Source organism: Rhinoderma darwinii, chromosome 1, assembly GCF_050947455.1.
Source record: "Rhinoderma darwinii isolate aRhiDar2 chromosome 1, aRhiDar2.hap1, whole genome shotgun sequence".
Taxonomy (NCBI): domain Eukaryota; kingdom Metazoa; phylum Chordata; class Amphibia; order Anura; family Rhinodermatidae; genus Rhinoderma; species Rhinoderma darwinii.
In genome coordinates, this window is record NC_134687.1 from 420,247,944 (window position 1) to 420,269,393 (window position 21,450).

The 21,450-nt window shown below is 43.8% G+C and overlaps 1 protein-coding gene across 2 annotated transcripts in view; it reads left to right on the forward strand.

The window, feature by feature from the left end:
* Positions 1-750: 750 nt before the first annotated feature.
* LOC142655318 (zinc finger protein 219-like) overlaps positions 751-21,450 on the forward strand; it is a 92,198-nt gene continuing 71,498 nt past the window's right edge. For both annotated transcript variants that reach the window (XM_075829306.1, XM_075829315.1), the window contains exons 1-2: positions 751-1,146; positions 9,397-9,470. The gene's annotated coding sequence lies outside the window, so the exon portion shown is untranslated. The remainder of the gene's footprint in view (positions 1,147-9,396; positions 9,471-21,450) is intronic.

Here is a 21,450-nt window from a genome sequence, read left to right on the forward strand (position 1 = left end):
AGGAGTCCCTGCCTCGCTGCAGGACAACTCTCCCGTACTGTAATCATGATTACAGTACGTGACAGTTTTCCTGCAGCGAGGCAGGGACTCCTAGCATCGTACATAACTATGATGTTAGGAGCCCGGCTCCCTGCACTGTGTTCGGTCCGGTACTTGCGGCCGAAATACGTCCGTCAATTACGGACGTAATTAATGTGTGTGCACATACCCTAAGGGTATGTTCACACGGCGGGGGTCCGTAACGGCTGAAATTACGGGGATGTTTCAGCCTGAAAACATCCCCGTAATTTCAGCCGTACCGGCATGTGCAGGCGCTTGAACGCCGCGTCAATTACGGCCGTAATTAGCGCTGCTATTCATTGGAGTCAATGAATAGCGGCTCCAATTACGGCCAAAGAAGTGACAGGTCACTTCTTCTACGCGGGCGTCTATTTACGCGCCGTCATTTGACAGCGGCGCGTAAATATACGCCTCGTGTGAACAGACAAACGTCTGCCCATTGCTTTCAATGGGCAGATGTTTGTCAGCGCTATTTTCAGACGTAATTCGGGGCAAAAACGCCCGATTTACGTCCGTAAATAGGCCGTGTGAACATACCCTTACTGGCAAGTACTACGCAAGAAAGGCAGGCTCACAAATAAATGATTGGCATTGTGGCTGCTCTACCACTTCTATCCACTAGAGGTCAGTAATGAGCACGTCGGCCCCACCTCTGAGACTGTATGAGCCGATCATTTAGCCTCTTCATACGGAACCCGCCCAGGAGAAACAGCAACTGGATCCAGCCCTCAATATTGGTCAGGTAATCTCATTTAACAGACCCAGCCCAGGAGAAAGGAGCTCAGCTCTACACCTCAGCGTCTCTCAGCATCTACATGAGAAGCGCAGAAGTATGCGTAGCTCCACCTGCCGACTTCGTCACCTCACTTCACCCACTAGTCTTTACTCCCCTCACAGTTGTCAAGTCCATGTATTAAGCGGGCCCACACGAAGATGCCACGGCCCCGCCCCAACTCTTTAAACAGGCTCCGCCCCTCCTATTATTCCGGCCAATAGTCCCAAGGCGGGAAAGCGCGCATTTCGGCGGCTCCTCAGACTTGTCGAGCAGGTCCAACCCAGAAGCCTTGTGTATTTCTACTAGTGAAGGTAAGAACTAGCGGTCGCCATGTGCAAGGTGATGGGGATGACTACTGTATTGCTCCTCTGTCCTGTTTCTAGGGGTATTCCAAATAACGCGTATTTATTGTATAGTACAGTTAAGACCATTTTCTAATATACTTTGTGCATCATTCATTGTTTTCAAGATCTCAGCCTGTGGGAATGGGACATACTTGGAATGATATTTCTTACAATAGAAATTGTTTGAGGTAATGTTAAATCTTTTTTTCTCATATGAGAACAAGGGATAGAATAAAGGAATTTACCACTACTGACTGAGAAAAGATGGAAAGCGGAAGATTTATCAATTGTGTTGTAGGATACGCACTACATGGCGGAGAGATACTGGCGCACTTTTACCCCAATGCCTTCAAGGGTTATTCCCAACTTAGACATTTATGGCATATCCGCAGGATATGCCATAAATGTCTGATAGATGTGGATCCCAGTGCTAGGACCCGCACCGTATTGAGAAAGCGGGTCATCCGGCCCCCGTTTCACCTGGTGTGGCTGTTCAATGGGAGTTACGGAAACAGCCAAGCAAGCGCTGCTTAGCTGTTTCCTTAATTCCCATACAACAGAATGGAGAGAGCCACGCGCAGCTTCCTCTCCAGTAGTCCCCGCCTGGAATCAACAGCTTGTAGCTGCCGCACCAGGCAAATCAGGGATCGGATGACCCCAATTCTTGATATAGGTGTGGGTCCCAGAACTAGGGCCCGCCTCTATCAGACATTTATGGCATAAAAAAGTTATGGCTCTTGGAATGCGGCGACATAAAAACAATTTTTTTCCCGTGAAATGTGTTATTATTGTACAAAGGTATGGGGAAATTGTTGTTTTTTTGTTTTTTTTAATCCCCTCATAAAAAGTTAACAAAATGAATCGATAAGTTATATGTACCGCAAAATAGTGCCATTTAAATTTGCAACTCATGCCACAAAATACAGCCCTCACACAGCTCTGTTGACGGTATGAAAAAAAAAGCGTTTTTAATGTACAAAAGTAGCAAAACTGAACAAAAACTATATAAATTTGGTATCGCTGTAATCCCGCAAAATAAAGTTAACATGTTATTTTTCAGCACAGTGAACGCTGTAAGGCCAGGTTCACACGCGCATGTTCGGTCCGTAAAATACGAATCGTATGTCGGCCGCATTTCCCCGACCGAACACACTGCAGGGAGCCTGGCTCCTAGCATTATAGTTATCACTGCCTCGCTGCGGTAAACGATCCCGTACTGAAAACATGTTTTTAGTACGGGACAGTTTTCCCGCAGCGAGGCAGTGACACCTAGCGTCATAGATAACTACTGTAGCGTCAGACTTCTGTAGCGTCTCTGTGAGTTACAGCATAGCAGGCGTAGTCTCGCGAGATTACGCTGTAAACTGTCATTCACAGCGAGATCTCGCTGTGCTGTTCTGTAAATCACAGAGACGCTACAGAAGTGGTCAGGAGAATGAATACACATCACGTCCTGGCTGGAGGAAATGTATATTCATTATCATGACACATGAGTAGCGTTATAGTATGTTTATGTGGCTGCCCATAGCGATATAACTATATCGCGATCTGCAGTGTAAATGAATGGGGAGAAGTGTATGACGCTGATTGGTCACTGATTGGTCAGCCTCATACACTCCTCTGTACAACGCCCACTTCGTCTAAAGTAAAAACACGCCCAGTTGTCCATTGACAACTTTTTTCTGCAAAAAACCTGCGGGGTCAAAATGCTCACTATACCCCTAGATAATTTCCTCAAGGGGTATAGTTTGCAAAATGGGGTCAGTTTTGGGGGATTTCCACTGTTTTGGCACCACAAGAGCCTTTCAGACCCGACATGGTGCCTAAAATATTTTCTAATAAAAAGGAGGCCCCAAAATCCTCTAGGTGCTCCTTTGCTTCTGAGGCCGGTGCTTCAGTCAATAACTGCACTAGGACCACATGTGGGATATTTCTAAAAACTGCAGAATCTGGGCAATAAGTATTGAGTTGCGTTTCTCTGGTAAAACTTTCTGTGTTACAGAAAAAATAGATGAAAAATGAATTTCTGCAAAAAAAAAGAAATTTGAAAATTTCACATCTATTTTGCCTTAATTCCTGTGAAACGTCTAAAGAGTTAAGAAACTTTCCAAATGCTGTTTATAATACTTTGAGGGGTGAAGTTTTTAAAATGGGGTGACTTATAGGGGGTTTCTAATATATAAGGCCCTAAAATCCGCTTCACAACTGAACTGGTCCCTGTAAAAATAGCCTTTTGAAATTTTCTTGAAAATGTGAGAAATTGCTGCTAAAGTTCTAAGCCTTGTGATGTCATAGAAAAATAAAAGGATGTTCAAAAAACGATGCCAATCTAAAGTAGACATATGGGTGATGTTAATTAGCAACAATTTTGTGTGGTATTAGGGTATGTTCACACGGCAGCCTCCGTTACGGCTGAAATTACGGAGCTGTTTTCAGGAGAAAATAGCTCCGGAATTTCAGACGTAATGGCATGTGCAGGCGTTTTTCGCAGCGTCCATTACGGACGTAATTGGAGCTGTTTTTCCATGGAGTCAATGGAAAACGGCTCCAATTACGTCTCAAGAAGTGACATATTTATGCAGATGAGCCTTTCTAATGGACAACTGGGCGTGTTTTCTCTTATTTCCAACTGGGCGTGTATTGTCTTTGTAACATCTGGGCGTGTTTACTTGTTTTACTAGCTGGGCATTGTGAATAGAAGTGTATGATACTAACATATGATGCTGACAAACACTTCTATTCACAACGCCCAGCTAGTAAAACAAGTAAACACGCCCAGATGTTACAAAGACAATACACGCCCAGTTGGAAATAAGAGAAAACACGCCCAGTTGTCCATTAGAAAGGCTCATTTGCATAAATATAAAATTGCTCATAACTTTGCCAAAAATGATCGTTTTTCAAAAAAAACAAAACGTTACTGTTATCTACATTGCAGCGCCGATCACATGCAATAGGAGATAGGGATTTGATAATCTGGTGACAGAGACTCTTTAAACCTATCCAAGCGATTCTGAGATTGTTTTCTCGTGAGACATTGGGCTTTATGTTAGTGGTAAAATTTGGTCGATATATTGAGTGTTTATTTGTGAAAAATTGCAAAATTTAGAGAAAATTTAGAAAAAATAGAATTTTTCTGAATTTAAATGCATCTGCTTGTAAAAAAGACGGTTATACCACCCACAATAGTCACTAGTTCACATTTCCCATATGTCTACTTTAGATTGGCATCGTTTTTTGAACATTCTTTTATTTTTCTTGGACGTTACAAGGCTTAAAACATAAACAGCAATTTCTCATATTTTTAAGAAAATTTCAAAAGCTTTTTTTTTTAAGGTACCTGTTCAGTTCTGAAGTGGCTATGAGGGGTTTATGTATTAGAAACCCCCATAATACACCCTATTTTAAAAACTGGACCCCTCAAAGTATTCAAAACAGCATTTAGAAGTTTTTTTAAAACCCTTTATGCATTTCACAGGAATTAATGCAAAGGTGGAGGTGAAATTTGCTAATTAAATTTTTCTTGCTGAATTTCAATTTTACTCCATTTTTTTTCTGTAACACAGAAGGTTTTACCAGAGAAACACTACTAAATATGTGTTGTCCATATTCTGCAGTTTTTAGAAATGTCCCACATGTGGCCCTAGTGTGCTCGTGGACTAAAACACAAGCCCCAGAAGCAAAGAAGCAGCTACTGCATTTTGGGGCCTCTTTTTTTTCTTTTTTTTTTCTTAGAATGTATTTTAGGCAGCATGCCAGGTTTGAAGAGGTGTTGAGGTGCCAAAAGTGACCCCATTTTGGAAACTGCACCCCTCAAGGAATTCATTTATGGTTGTTGTTACCATTTTGACGCCACAGTTTTTACACAGCACGTATTTGAATTGGGCTGTGAAATGAAAAAAATGACATTTTTTCTAATACAATGTAATTTTTCATCAACATTTCTTATTTTCACAGGGAACAAAATACCCCATTTTGTTGCCCAATTTCTCCTGAGAGCAGCAATACCCCATTTGTGGCGATAAACTGCCGTTTGGGCCCATGGGAGGGCTCAGAAGGAAAGGAGTGCTATGTGTTCTTTGGAGTCCAGCTTTTGCTGGATTGGTTTTCGGGTGCCATGTCGCAATTGCAGAGCCCCAGAGGTATCAAAGCAATGGAAACCCCCAAGAAGCGACCCGAGTTTGGAAACTACATCCCTCAGGGAATTCATTTATGAGTGTTGTGACCATTTAGACCCCACAGTTTTTTCACAGAATTTATTTGAATTGTGCTGTGAATTAACAAAAATGTAATTTTTTCCAATGAGATGTCGTTTTGGCTCAGAATTTCAAATTTTCACAAGAAATAAAATACCCCATTTTGTTGCCGAATTTGTCCTGAGTGCGGCAATATCCCAGTTGTGGTGATAAACTGCCGTTTGGGCCCGTAGGAGGGCTCCGAAGGAAAGGACCACCATTTTGCCTACTGGGGATTTTCTGGTGCTAAGTCATGTATGCAGAAGCCCCTGAGGTACCAGTACAGTTGAAAACCCAGAGAAGTGACCCCGTTTTAAAATCTACACCTCTTAAGGCCTCGTGCACACTTACATCACCGTTTTCACGGCCGCTTTTGACGAGTGTGGTTTCCGTGTGCACTCCGTGTTTCCGTTTCCGTGGTATGGTACTGTCTAGGATGCTGAAAGAGTTAATGGGCTGCACTGATCGGCGGTAACTCTTTCAGCACCCTGGACAGTACCATGCTCGGCGCGCGTAAAATACAATTTTAATGTAATAGAAAAAAATAATAAATAAGTTCATACTTTCCTCCTGTCCGGCCTCCAGCGATGACGTTCAATCCATGTCGCCGCTGCAGCCAATCACAGGCTGTAGTGGCGGTCACAAGAGTCAGGATGACGTCAGAAGGCCGGCCTCCAGGGATGACGCTTCATCCCACGTGACCGCCTCTGCAGCCAATCACAGGCTGCAGCGGCCTCTGAAGCCAATCACAGGCTGTCGCGTCACAAAAGAAGGTCAGACTGGAGGAAGAAGAGGGACTTGTCACCAAGACAACGACCGGGTACGTATGAAATGCTTTTTATTTTATTTTTAATCAGCAGCCTCTTTTCTCTATCAGTGATTGATAGAGACAAGTGGTTGCCGATTAGTGTAATATTTTTCTAATGTTTTTCTGCCCGCCCGGCGGTTGCTAGGCAACGGCTCCGTCACACACGGACGGCACACGGATGCCTTCCGTGTGCCTTCAGGTTTTTTTTGACAGCCGCATTGACTTGTATGGGCCTCACGGTCACGGATTCTCGGACCAAAGTAGGACATGCTCTACTTTGGATCGGAACGGAGCAACGGGGCCGTCAAAAAAACTGAAGTGTGCATGGCCCCATTGAAATTAATGGGTCAGTGTGCTAGCCGTCAGAAAAACGGCTAGCACCCTGAAGAAAAACACTGAAGTGGGCATGAGGCCTTAAGGCATTCATCTAGAGGTGTAGTGAGCATTTTGACCAGAGATATACACCCCATAAACTGTAATGTGGGTTCTCACGGGTATGGCAATACCCTCAATGTGGCTGTTATCTGCTGCCTGGGCACACGGCAGGGCTTAGAAGGGAAAGATGAGGGGGATAAGCTGTGCGGAGTGCATCAGGGTAAATAAAACTGGGGTAGATTAAAAATCAAGGGATGTATGATAAATTTTAAAACACTTTCACACAGAGCCCTGGTTTTTCGGGACACGTGTCACATTGATATATTGTGTCCTCCCTTATCGCCCTCTTATAGCAGACTTTGCACCTCTTTTGACTTTTTCCCTTCTTGCCAGTTTGGGGAACTTCTCCTGGAAAGTGTTGCCCTGGTACGGTCATGGGCCTTAGGCCTTAAGTCGGATTCACGCGAGCGTGTTCGGTCCATGATATACGAACCGTATGTCTGCAGTATTTCCCGGACCGAACACACTTCAGGGAGCCGGGCTCCTAGCGTCATAGTTATCTATGACGCTAGGAGTAACCTGCCTCGCTGCTGGAAAACTGTCCCGTACTGAAAACATGATTACAGTACGGGACAGATAACTATGACGCTAGGTGCCCGGCTCCCTGAAGTGTGTTCGGTCCGGGAAATACTGCCGATATACGCTCCGTATATCGTGGACCGAACACGCTCGTGTGAATCCGGCCTGACTGGTGGCAGTAGAATACTCTTCCCATGAAACAGAACTAGAGAAAGAGCAAGACTGAAGTGAAGAGCTGGAGCACTCTATCCAACACAGGAGATTATAATTTACATGGACCGAATGGCAGATTGTGATATGTGGCTTATGTTATACTGCGACCACAGCCACAAATTTAGATTCCACCACTGTTAAATGGCTATTCCCATCTTATAAAGTACTATATGACCTCTGGGATCACTTTATAAAATGTGAATAATTATTTCAAGGCCTTTTTACAATTAGCAATTCCTACAAGTATCTAATGGACATTTCCATCAGAACAATCACAATAGCGGTATATGTTTTGTAAATGTCAGATAAACGACGGTCGGAAATTAATTGAATTGTAACGATTATTGCTACCTAAAAATAGATTGATAGGGAATAGATAGATAAATTTGGGATACAGAGAGATATTAGATAGATACATTTCTAGTACCGTATTTTTTGGACTGAGACGCACCTGACGATATGACGCACCCAGGTTTTAGACAACAAGAAAAAAACTTATTTGTTAAAAAATAATTTATTTTGTTTCACCACATTCTGAGAGCCAAAACATTTTTTATATTTTTTTTATTGATTGAGCGTGTGAGGGCTTATTTTGTTGCGGGACGAAATTATTTTATTTTTTACATTGTGCTTGGGGAATAGGGGATACATGTGTTTTATGGTACAAGCCCTTTAAACTACCAGGAACAGCGAAATTGCTGTTCCTGGCCATTAGAGCAGCGTGTCAGAAGCTGACACTTGCAGTGTATGTAGCGTGCTCAGCGCGTGAGTCCGCTCCATACAACATCCCTCTCCAGCTCCATGATGTGTCGGCACGTCATAGGTCGGGAAGGGGTTAAGTAATGAAGCGGTCATGGGGCTGCGGACTATAAGACACAGAGACTTTTTAGCAAGATTTATTTCTTGCTAAAAACTGTGTCTTATAGTCCTAAAAATACGGTATGTCTTGTGTGTACTTTGTGTAGTTTGGACTTGACTTAACTAGGCCATCAGTATATGAATAATATGAGCGGTGGTAGTGTTATATAAATTCTGCAGAAAGAAAGACAAATACATTAACAACAATATCTGTAAGGGTATGTTCACACGGAGTTTTAGTTGTACTTTTTAATTGCACCATTTTGGGGGTACATATCACTTTTTGATCAACTTTTATTAACTTTTTTGGGGGGGAATATAAAAAAACCCTGAAATTCCACCATTGTTCTATGCATTTTAAATTCACGCTGTTCACTGTGCGGTTTAAATAACACATTACCTTTATTCTATGGGTTGGTACGAATACGACGATACGTGTATAGGTTTTTTATGTTTTACTACTTTTGCTCAATATAAACTCGTTTGAACGAAATTTATTTTAACATTTTTTTTTTTTTTCACACTGATTTTTATTAATCATTTTTATTTCACAGTTATTTATATTTTTAGTCCCACTAGGGGACTTCACTGCGATCTATTGATCACTTATATAATGTTTTGGTATACTTAGTACATACACCAAAGCATTATTGCCTGTCCGTGTAAAACTGACAGGCAATCTATTAGGACGTGCCTAATAGGCATATACCCAGGGCAGACCTGGGGGCCTTTTTCAGGCCCCCGGCTGCCATGGCACCCCATCGGAGGCCCGCGATTGCATTTGCGGCCCCCGATGGGTGAGAGAGGGAGCTCACTCCCTCTGCAAATTATTTAAATGCCGCGGTTGCTATTGCCCTCAGCATTTGACTTGTTGAACGGCTGTGATCGAAGTAGACTTTGATCGCTACCGTTGAAGCAGTAGCTGTCATCAGACAGCTGAGCATCCACTCCAGCTGGCATGGGACACTCGTGTAGGACTTGGACTGGGCCGCCGTGAAAAAGCGACGGCCTAGCCTAAGGCCCCTTAGTGATCGCTGTGAAAAGGTGTACTGGTGGTCACTAAGGGGTTAATTGATGTTTTGATGTGTATGTAAATAATTTATGTATAATACCATGTATAATAACATATATATTTATAATAATATACAGAATGTGCCAAATATATAAAGATGTACCACACAGTCAGATCTCTGGCGCAGGACGAGCCAAAGGAAGGGGAGAAGGTAAGAATACAGCTGCTACATTGTAGTTGGCACTGTTTAAGGGTGGCCACTGTGGCTTACACCTATTGGTGGCACAGACTGACACTGTATTGGGACACTTTATCTGGCAGTTTTTGTGGACACTATGGCTGGAACTGTTTATCGGCACATGTTGACACTGTTTTTGTGACTGGGACTGTATAGCAGTCATTGTGTGAATGCCACTATATATATGGGGACACATTAATACTATCTAATTCTATTGTTAAACCATGTTTTGAAGAGAAAGACAACGATTTATGTTTTTAAATTAGTCATTAATTATTTCTTCCTTTTTGAAAAAGAGGTTCTGCAGCAGCTGAGTATATTTTAAGGACCATTGTATACTCTTCTTGAGGCCTCCTTTTATATGCTCACAGAATTCTAATGTGACTTGTAGTATACTTACAATACAATAAATATCAGTAGTCATCTCTCAAAATTATTTCAGTCACAGCGTTTGGTAACGGCTGTGATGTCACACTTGGAAGCTCTATTTTCTATATACTTCTACCTTATGCATGACAAGAATATTCTGTGACACGTCACCTTACAATGGATGCGTTTTAGATTTGATTGTGTATGAAAAGATGCTTAGTACTAATAGGAGATTTTACTTCGGAACCTGTCTGCAACACCGGATGTTGAACAGTTATGTCTGTGTATGATATATATATATATATATATATATATATATATATATATATATATACAGTTGTCCTGACATACAACAAGAAGGCAGTAACACCCCAATACTGTGCGCATCGTTGCTTTTTTTCATGTGGCTGAAAGACTGGAAATTATCTGTCATGAAATGGAAAGGGTTAAAATAAATACAAGTGATTGGCAATGCAAATGGTATATGGAGCACATTGTTTGATGTATTTGAAGAGGGTGAATGCTTTTTGCGTCACTCGGGTGACTTTGATAAAGAAATAAACAGGGCGACTGTAGTGTTAATATTCCATCTGCAGAGCTGTGTTAAGAGAGGAGAAGCCCTGATTATTCAATCAATCTTATTAATATTCATTAGAGATGATAAATATTCATCGTCCTGTTTTAGACGACTTGTTTCTATGGAAACCATCTACCCTCCACCCCCCCACCCTGCCCCAAACAAACACACACAGCTCTGTCACAGCACCTCAATCAGACACAGATGCACCCTGTGCTATTCCTGCACTCGGCACACAGAGAGATACACCAGGCCTGAGTCATAAAACTCTGCAGCCTTTCTGATATATGTGATGTGTGCACACATCACATATGTACATGTACCTGCCTATACATTGTATCTTCACTTATATCACTTTAAAAGTGGTTATTCAAGACCCTCCAAAAAGAACAACTTGCAGGTCAGCTGCCTCATTCAGTCCTAAATTTCATATAAATGATGTCAAATCCTATCAAGGACACTTCATTTTTCAGGGCACGCAGCATACATTTAGGTCATACAACATGCTCATCTGTATATTATTTGCAAGTCTGCACTGCAGTCTATAAAATTGATATATGTTTATGTGTCAGTGGTGGAAGTAACCATTCTGCTGATTGAGGCAGCAAATGAAGCATCACATTACCCATTGCACTTGGGCGGTGTGTATGACAGAGCAGGACCATTGTCACAATGTATAGAAAGCGGGGGGGGGGGGGGGGGGGGGTTTACAGGAAGAAAGCTAAAAATGGGTTATTTCTCTGTTCCTAATAAAGCCATCCCTACTCTGTACACTGATGGAACAGACTGGGAAACTTGCAAATGCAAACATTTATCAGCAAATGCAATTCACTTTACTGGAAAAGATGTATATCCAGTGGGACTGACACCAAAATAAAAGCTACTATGCATGTACATTGTTACAAGGATCAAAGAGTGTCATGAGGTCTAAAGAAGGATGCCCTGTAAATGGCTTTAATGCATATATTTAAATGGCTGCACATTTTATATTGATGCCATATCAATCATAGATTATGATGGATTGTACATCTGTGTAACCTCTTCACTCTGACATATACTGTGCCCCAGACACATCAGAAGATGACAATGGTGAGGATCTGTAAGCCAGGACCTTCACCCTTGCCCAGAATAGGGGGGCTACGGTACTGGGTCATGTGCCTGTACCCTTTTTGCACTTCAGTTGCTTTTCAAAAACAGTTTAGTGTCTCTGTTAGACATTCATCACACACTTTTTGCATGGGATTTTTTTGGAACTAAAAAACACATTTTGAAAAAAGTAGTAAAATGGTTCATGCGTTTTATAAAATTGTTTGTGTTTTTTTTTTGCTTTTGCAAATAGTGTGTTTTACCTTCGTTTTTGTTTAGGTGGCGTTTTTCACATTGCAAATCACGTGATTCAAAAATCATGTCATGCAAAGATTCTTCTTTGCAACACAATTTATTCTGTAAAAATTCCATGAAAACACGCAACACCCATTGACATTTGCATTGCTTTTTTAAAGAAACGCCACTAAATGCTTGAAAAAAACGCCAAAAACAGCTGCAATTTGAAAAAACACAATACAAAATAAAACAACGCCATGTTTGTAGTGGCATTTATCCTAAGACACAGTGCTGTTTTGATGCAGCTTTTGAAGCCACAACCCGGAATGGATTTTAAAAAAAAAAAAAAAAAAAAAAAAAAAAAAGGAGAATTTTCCTATAGTCCTCCCTGAGGACGGAAAATCGGAAGCAGAACGCCTCCAAACATCTGGCCATTGATTTCAATGGGAAAAATGGCGTTCTGTTCCGACGTGCCGTTTTTTACGCGGCCGTTTTGAGAAAAAAAACGCCCGCGAAAAAGAAGTGCATGTCACTTCTTCAGCCATATTTGGAGCCGTAAAAACGCTGCGAAAACACGAGTTTGATTTAAAAAAAAAGCTGAAAATCAGGAGCTGTTTTCCCTTGAAAATAGCTCCGTATTTTCAGATGTTTTTTAGTAACCGTGTGAACATAGCCTAAGGCCTGATTCACATGAACGTTGTATACGTCCGTGTGCTGTGCGTGAAAACAACGGACAGCACACGAACCTATGCAACTCAATGGGGCTATTCAGACATGCGTGATTTTTCATGCAGCGTGTTTTCGTTGCGTGAAACTCACTGCATGTCCTATTTTGGTGCGTTTTTGCGAATCACGCACCCATTGAAGTCAATGGGTGCGTGAAAATTATAGACAGCACACGGACATCTTCCGTGTGCTGTCCGTGATTCATGCACCAGTTGCTAAAGAAACGCAGGGGAAAAAAAAGAAATAAAAAAATGTGCACCAACACTGACATAAAAAACGGATGCCACACGGAACACACACTGATGCCACACGGAACTGCAACGCAGAAGAAAACAGCTCCGGAATTTCAGACGTAATGGCATGTGCAGGCGCTTTTTGCTGCGTCCATTACGGCCGTAATTTGAGCTGTTTTTCCATGGAGTCAATGGAAAACGGCTCCAATTACATCTCAAGAAGTGACAGCCACTTCTTTGACGCGGGCGTCTTTTTTACGCGTCGTCTATTGACAGCGGTGCCTAAAAAAAATGACCGTCGGCACAGAACATTGTAAAACCCATTCAAATGAATGGGCAGATGTTTGCCGATGCTTTAAAGCCGTATTTTCGGACTTAATTCGAGGCTAAAACGCCCGAATTACGTCCGTAAATAGTGTGTGTGAACCCAGCCTTATTTACACGGACGTGTCTGTTTTGCGCGTGGTCCGTGTGGCATCAGCATATGGTGCGTGGCTGCGTGATTTTCGCGCAGCCGGCATCATTATGACACTCTGGTTTTATGTTTACACGTGGTGCTTTTCTGTTTTCATTCATTCATTTTACTGCTGTTGCGCGAATCACATGTGGCACCCGGAAGTGCTTCCGTGGGCCGAGCGCGATTTGCACGCACCCATTGACTTCAATGGGTGCGTGCTGCGCGAAACACGGGCAAATATAGGACATGTCGTGAGTTTTACGCAATCACTGACAGTCTGAACGGCCCCATTCATTAACATAGGTCCGTGCGACGCGCATGAAAATCATGTGCGTATCACGGACGTATAACACGTTCGTGTTAATAAGGCCTAAGGCATCATTTACACGAGCGTAATATACGCGCGTGCTTTTCACGCGTGTCGTACGCACCTATATTCTATGGGGCAGTGCAGACAGTGCGTGAATTTTGCGCAGCGCGAGTGTGTTGCGTAAAACTCACGACATGTCCTATCTTTGTGCGCTGTTCGCACATCACGCACCCATTGGAGTCAATGGGTGCGTGAAAACCACGCATGCCGCACGGAAGCACTTCCGTGCGAACTGCGTGATTCGTGCAACAGCTGTCAAACTCTGAATGTAAACAGAAAAGCACCACGTGCTTTTCTGTTTACAAACATCCAAACGGAGTGTCATAATGATGGCGGCTGCGAGAAAATCTCACAGACATGCATCATACACTGATGACACACGCAGCTGTTAAGTGCCTTTTGCGCATGCAAAACGCCGCGTTTTTTGCGTGCGCAAAACGCACACGCTCGTGTAAATCAGGCCTTAGGGCAGATACACACGAACGTTGCGTTTTTGCGCGCGCAAACAACGCTGCGTTTTGCGCACGCAAAAACCATTTGACAGCTGCGTGTGTCATCCGTGTCTGATGCGCGGCTGCGTGATTTTCGCGCAGCCGCCATCATAGAGATGAGGCTAGTCGACGGCCGTCACTGTCCAAGGTGCTGAAAGAGCTAACTCTTTCAGCACCCTCGACAGTGAATGCCGAACACAATATCGCAAAACCTGTAGAAGAAAAAGTTCGTACTTACCGAGAACTTCCCGGCCGTTGCCTTGGTGACGCGTCCTTGGTGACGCGCCTCTCTTGACATCGGGCCCCACCTCCCTGGATGACGCGCCAGTCCATGTGACCGCTGCGGCCTGTGCTTGGCCTGTGATTGGCTGGAGCTGTCACTTGGACTTAATTGTCATCCCGGGAGGTCAGACTGGAGGAAGACGCCGGGAGTTATCGGTAAGTCAGAACTTCGTTTTTTTTTCTACAGGTTCATGTATATTGGGATCGGAAGTCACGGTTCATGGTGCTGAAACAGTTTAACTCTTTCAGCACCATGGACAGTGACTATCTCCTGACGTCGCGTACCGATAATTTTTTTGCCGGGTTCGGCCAAAACGAGTTCGGCCGAACCCGGTGAAGTTCGGTTCGCTTGTCCGGCTTCGCTCATCGCAAAGACACTCCGTTTGGATGTTCGGAAACAGAAAAGCACGTGGTGCTTTTCTGTTTTCATTCATCCTTTTCACTGCTGTTGCGCGAATCACGCTCGTCCCACGGAAGTGCTTCCGTGTGGTGCGCGTGATTTTCACGCACCCATTGAATTCAATAGGTGCGTGATGTGCGAAATACGCAGAGTTATTGAACCTGTCGCGCTTTTTGCGCAGCAGACAAACGCTGCGCAAAAAGCACGGACTGTCTGTACTGCCCCATAGACTTGTATTGGTCCATGCGTGCCGCGTGAAAACCACGCGGCCCGCACGGACCGAATACACGCTCGTGTGAATCCCCCCTTAGAGTGAGTTCAGAGGTGGCAGAATTTTCATACATTTTTGCTGCAGATTCAAAACTGCAACAATTTACAGTACAATACAATTGGATGAAATTCATATTACGTCATCTACACATAATAGAAAAAATCCACACAGAATATAAACCATACTCCTGATTTTCTAATTCACGGTATATTTATTATGTTGTTGAAATATTTTGTTTTTTCTGCAGCAAAATCTGCATGTACTGCCTTAGGGCATGTTCAGACGTGGCAGAATTTTTTCCGCTGCAAATTCGCAACTAATCTGCAGCAACAATTTCATATTTGACATGTAATTCAGACGTTGCGGATATCACAGCGGACTTGCCGCAGATTTCAGCCTTTGCATATGTGAACAGCCCCATTGAAATCAATGGGTTCATGTGCTGTGAGTGATTTTCACACACAGCACACTGACAAGTTTTATGCTTGTCTGAATGATTCACACGAACGTGTCCGATTTGCGTCCGCAAAAAGTGCAGCGTTTTACCTGTGTTGCATTTCCGTGTTTCATCAGTGTGTGTTCCGTGTGGCATCCGTTTTTTATGTCCGTGTTGGTGCACATTTTTTTTTTCTCTGCGTTTCTTTAGCACGGACGTGAACTACGCTCGTATGAATAAGGCCTTAGTCTGGTTTCTAGGGGGTACACTGCCTAACAACCACACCTTTTTCAACAGGGACCCACCTTTGTCTTTGGAACTAGGATCTTCCAACTCCCGTCCCAACTGGTGAGGCGGCCACCAGCTGCGCGGCTCTCTCCATTCTGTTCTATGAGATTACAGAAACCACCAGCCACGTTAATGGGATAGATACGGGGTCCCAGAGCCGCATCTATCAGACATTTATGACATATCCCGTGGATGTCTAAGTGAGGCCTCATGCACACAACCGTAGAATTCATCCGCAATTACGGTCCATAATTGCGGACCCATTAATTTCTATGGCCAATGCACACCTTCCCGTATATTTACGGATAGATGTCTGTGTCGTACAAATGAACCCCTAATTTAAAACATGTCCTTTTTTTGGCCCGAATAGCGGCAAGGCTATGAAGGCGTGTCTGTAGCCGTCCGTAATTAAGGACGTGTTGCTATGCGACGCAGACGAGCAGCCCTGGGCGACTATCCCTACGCTCAATAAGTGCACGACAGACAAACAGACAAGGGTACACAGAAGCTAGGGAAATGGGGCAGTTGCCCACGGCAGCACCGTGAGCAACGAGAGTAGTGAACGAGCCGAGTCAAACCAGGAGTGTACGAGGTACCAAACGCAGAGCAGGAGAGTAGTCAGTAAGCCAGGGTCAAAATGAAGCAGAGGACAAATATTTCAAGCAGCAGCAGCAGAGCCAGGAAACAGGCAGAATCACAGGCAAAGGAGGAGCAGGAAGTGAAGGTATAAATAGACAGAGGGCAGGAGCTAGCTCCGTCTGGCCAGGCTGTTATAGGCTCTCCCACTCCTAAGCCTCCCAGCCTGACTGGTAGAAGATGGAGTCACTCTCTCAGACTTAGGAGCAGGTGCAGACTGATTACCCACGGGCGTCGACACAGAAGCTGTGTCTGGCAGATCCTTTACACTGGCATACAGTTACTGACGTGTGGGATAGCCAATGGCAGAGCAGGCTCAATGTGACGGCATCAACGCTACTCCCCCAGAACGCAGAAGGTATAGCTGCCTGGAGTACAGGGATTATCATATGAGCTCAGTCAGTTACAGCAGCTGCAGGCTGGCTGCTGAGGCAGATATACAGGCACAAACACATACAGGCACAAGCAGACCCACCAAATTACCCGGGGGGCCCTGCCTGAGCCAAGAGTAGTCCCCCACACCCCCCAGACGAGCATTGCACGGCAGTGCCGTCGCTGCACTATTTACAGTTAGTCCACTAATACTTTGTTTTGGTAAGCCGTCGCCACTCATCCCCCCAGACGGTCCCCATGTTTTCTGCTGCCGTCGCCGCACATCCATCCCGAACGGTCCCCATGCTTTCAGCTTTGTTAAACAAGGCAGAAAGCATGAGGACCACCTGGGGGAGGGGTGAGGGGCCATGGCAACAGAAAGCATGGGGGCCGTCCGGGGGGGGGGGGATGAGCAGCAACGGCACCAGAGAGCATGGGGACTGTCTGGGGGGAGAGGGGATGAGTGGCGACGGGGAGCTAACATTGTGCACCGAGATGCCTCAGCCAAGTGTTAGCGGAATGGTATACTTCTGTATATAATATATACCCCCTGAGCCTGTGTGTGTATATATATATATATATATATATATATATATATATATATATATATATATATACTGTATGTATACCCCCTGACTCTAAAACTTCTGTATACTAGTAGTATACTACTCCCTTCAGAGGACAGCACACACAGGCTGTAACCAGAGTAGAAAGAGAAGTGGGAGGCCCCGCTGCACAACTGAGCAACAAGACAAGTACATTAGAGTCTCTAGTTTGAGAAATAGACGCCTCACAGGTCCTCAACTGGGAGCTTCATTAAATAGTACCCACAAAACGCCAGTGTCAACGTCTACAGTGAAGAGGCGACTCCGGGATGCTGGCCTTCAGGGCAGAGTGGCAAAGAAAAAGCCATATCTGAGACTGGCTAATAAAAGGAAAAGATTAATATGGGCAAAAGCACACAGACATTGGACAGAGGAAGATTGGAAAAAAGTGCTATGGACAGACGAATCGAAGTTTGAGGTGTTTGGATCACACAGAAGAACATTTGTGAGACGCAGAACAACTGAAAAGATGCTGGAAGAGTGCCTGACGCCATCTGCCAAGCATGGTGGAGGTAATGTGATGGTCTGGGGTTGCTTTGGTGCTGGTAAAGTGGGAGATTTGTACAAGGTAAAAGGGATTTTGAATAAGGAAGGCTATCACTCCATTTTGCAACGCCATGCCATACCCTGTGGACAGCGCTTGATTGGAGCCAATTTCATCCTACAACAGGACAATGACCCAAAGCACACCTCCAAATTATGCAAGAACTATTTAGGGAAGAAGCAGGCAGCTGGTATTCTATCTGTAATGGAGTGGCCAGCACAGTCACCAGATCTCAACCCCATAGAGCTGTTGTGGGAGCAGCTTGACCGTATGGGACGCAAGAAGTGCCCATCAAGCCAATCCAACTTGTGGGAGGGGCTTCTGGAAGCATGGGGTGAAATTTCTCCCGATTACCTCAGCAAATTAACAGCTAGAATGCCAAAGGTCTGCAATGCTGTAATTGCTGCAAATGGAGCATTCTTTGACGAAAGCAAAGTTTGAAGGAGAAAATTATTATTTCAAATAAAAATCATTTCTAACCTTGTCAATGTCTTGAGTATATTTTCTAGTCATTTTGCAACTCATTTGATAAATAGAAGTGTGAGTTTTCATGGAAAACACAAAATTGTCTGGGCGACCCCAAACTTTTGAACGGTAGTGTATATATATGAAGCTCAGCAAGTATTGTGGTTTTGACCGTTGAATATAAGAAATGTGACCTTTTTTTTTTTATAAGGCAATGTATGAGACATCTAACGATATATGACGTCATCAAGCAATTTATGCTTTGATTTCAATTGTTCTACATAACTATAAATAGTTCATCTGTGGTGTTTCCTTCAAATATTTTAAAATCGCAAAGATATGCACTCATTAGAAAAAATGTCACATCTTTAGGCCGGATTCACACGAGCGTGTTCCGCAGGTCGGCCGCATTTCCCGGACTGAGCACACTGCAGGGAGCTGGGCTCTTATCGTTATCTATGACGCTAGGAGTCCCTGCCTCTCCGCGGAACTACTGTCCCGTACTGAAAACATGTTTTCAGTACGTGACCGTTTTCCCACAGCGAGGCAGTGACTCCTAGCGTCATAGATGACGATAAGAGCCCAGCTCCCTGCAGTGTGCTCAGTCCGGGAAATGCGGCCGACCTGCGGACCGTATATCATGGACTGAACACGCTCGTGTGAATCCGGCCTTATAGTGTAGCTAAACGTTTAACAAACTTCTGACATCTCATAGAGACATGTCAGAAGTTTGGATTGGTGGGTGTCCGAGCACTGAGACCCCCACCAATTGCTAGAACGAAGCAGCTGAAGTCCTCGTGTGAGCTCTCAGCCGCTTCGTGTCTGTTCGGCTTTTTCCGGAAAAAATGTATCGGTGTACGGGATCATAGACTTTCTATTGAGTCCGTACTCCGATACGTTCATTTCCGGAAAAAGCCGAAGCGGCTGAGCGCTCACATGAGCGCTTCAGCTGCTTCGTTTTAGCGATTGGTGGGGGTCTTCGTGCTCGGACACTTATCAATCAAAACGTCTGACATGTCACTATGACATATCAGAAGTTTGTTAAACGTTTAGTTGCCCTTTAATAGTTGAACATCTGCACACCCATCACCTGACCTTTTTGTCAGTGAACTATGAGGTAGGGCTGGTCAATTAATAAAGAAATAACCAAAATTCAATGGCGTGGTATGCAAAATAGGGGAATAAATGTCAGATATAGATGTGAGTCTCACCTCTGGAACCTGTACGTATCTCTAGTACGGGGCCCCTTAAACCCTGTTCTATCTTTCTCTGTTCCTCCTGCGACATGTAATTCCCGACAATGTAAGTAGAAAACAGCGTTGCTCGCTAAGCTACGCTGTTTACGTAACTCCCATAGAAGTGAATGGCAGTTACGGAAACAGCATAAAAGTGAATGGCAGCGTACGGAAACCTACGTGTCTCTTGCAGGAACCAGCTAATAATGATTACATCTAAGTTCATGAACTTAGATGTGATCATTATTAGCTGGATCCTGCATGGAAAAGCAAACAGTCTGACTATTATTAATTTACCTTTTGGGATCAATAAAGTCATTCTTATTCTTATCCAAAAAAAGAGAAAAACCACAGCACCGGACCACAGATGGGTCCACACCTCAATAGGACCTGGTCCCCGATACCAGACAGGCAGGAGACAGCACTTCCAATGTATATCAGCTTTTAATCACCTGTGCGACGTTTCAGTCCAACAGGACCTTTCTCAAGAATGTTTATTCTTATGTCAGAGACGCAGGTCCAGCTTTCAGCCGAGGAGTCAGTTTAGCTGACCTAACGGAATCGGCTTTGATGGAATGATACAGCTTTTATGTAAAAAGGAAACAAAGAAGCTGTATCTTAAAAATGTAAAATGTAATTAAAGTAAATTTAAAACTGAATGAAACACCTGAATTCAATGATAAAGAGGTGTGTCCCAATACTTTTTGTCCATATAGTGTATGGCAGAGTTTTCTGGGCAGATTAATTTAATGGAACAGATTCATCAGGCTTCACACAGTATAAAGAAATGTGCGAATGCATGCTAATGTCATTCAGACAGCAATGGTCATGTGTACCAGATAATACCATTAACCCCTTGCCGACATTTGTTGATACTGTACTTTTTGGTCGGGGAAGGGTTGCCGCAATTTGTCGTACAGTTATGGCAAGTGGATGGTGCAGATTTAGCTGACACTGTGCTGTAACGGTCGGGACCAGAGCTAGCTTCCATCCCAGCCGATTAACCCTTTAGATGCATCTAAGGTGTTTGTAGCGGGGGTGCGGATAGTTAGTATGGCCTCCAGATCTGCCATGTTCGAAAAACTTTTAGGCCCTGCCAGGGAAAGGGCCTAATAGGATGCCTGTCAGTATAAAACTGTCAGTTGTAATACATCGCACTACATAAGTAGTGTAATGTATTAGAATAGCGATCATGGGTTCAGACATTCAAGTCCCCTAATGGGACTAAAAAAAAAAAAAGTTAAAAAGTAAACAAAAATAATTGGTAAAATCGAAAATCACCTTTTTCCCTTAAAGAGGCTCTGTCACCCGTTTATAAGTGCCCTATCTCCTACCTAATCTGATAGGCGATGTAATGTAGATAACAGTTTTTTGTTTTTTTTTAAATAAAACTTTTATTTTTCACTGAGTTATAATGATTTTTAGTTTTCTGCTAATTTGTTCTAAATGCCCAACTGGGCATTTTTTTTACTTTTGACCAAGTGGGCATTGTAAAGAGAAGTGTATGACGCTGACCAATCAGCGTCATACACTTCTCTTCATTCATGTCCAGCTGGTTTCACTGCACACACAGCGTGATCTCGCGAGATCACGCTGTGCTGTCACTTACATCAACCTTACCCGAGAATGACCAGACATCGCCTCCAGCCAGTCTTTTATTATTGGGAAAAAATTTAATAAAGCTATACTTAACCCTTTCATGCCGACAATCTGTATATTCACGTCCTTTTCGCACATACCCCGTGCAGCCAGGGCGTGAATATACAGATCACTGTTCCAGCCGGCATAGCGCTCTGAAAAGCGCTTGGACGCTGGCTGTGTCAGTGTCTGCGGCTCCCCAGCAACCTGTTCTCTGACAGCCGAACCGATTGGT